Below are 410 nucleotides of genomic sequence, written 5' to 3' on the forward strand. Positions count from 1 at the left end.
CGTGCCGCAGCCCGGGGCCTGCTTTTGGGAGGTGTTTTCTGTGCTCTGCCATAGTTCAAATGGTCAATTAAAGGCTTGACTGAGCAGATAGGACGGGCAGAGCCCCTCCAGCGTCCACGGGCCGGCGCTGGCAGGCAGCCGGTGGCAGGGAGGGTCAGATGTGCAGGGCTGGTCCCGGCTGAGAGGGGCTGTCTGCCCGGAGTTCAGCCCCAGGTGCCGGAGCAAAAGTCACTCAGCGGAGGATGCGAGAGCCTCCTGGGCAGGACGTGGGAGGGAGGGGAACGTGTTTGGAGAGCAGCAGGCGCTGTTTCAGGGCCAGGGTGCCTGGGGAGAGCTGAGTTAGCAGCAGGCTGCTTGCACTGCCTGAATTATTTACCGGCTTTTGCCGTCGGGGATTAGAAAGTTGTGGG

The sequence above is a fragment of the Pygoscelis adeliae genome, unplaced genomic scaffold, assembly GCF_000699105.1.
Source record: "Pygoscelis adeliae isolate BGI_AS28 unplaced genomic scaffold, ASM69910v1 Scaffold1050, whole genome shotgun sequence".
NCBI classification, from domain to species: domain Eukaryota; kingdom Metazoa; phylum Chordata; class Aves; order Sphenisciformes; family Spheniscidae; genus Pygoscelis; species Pygoscelis adeliae.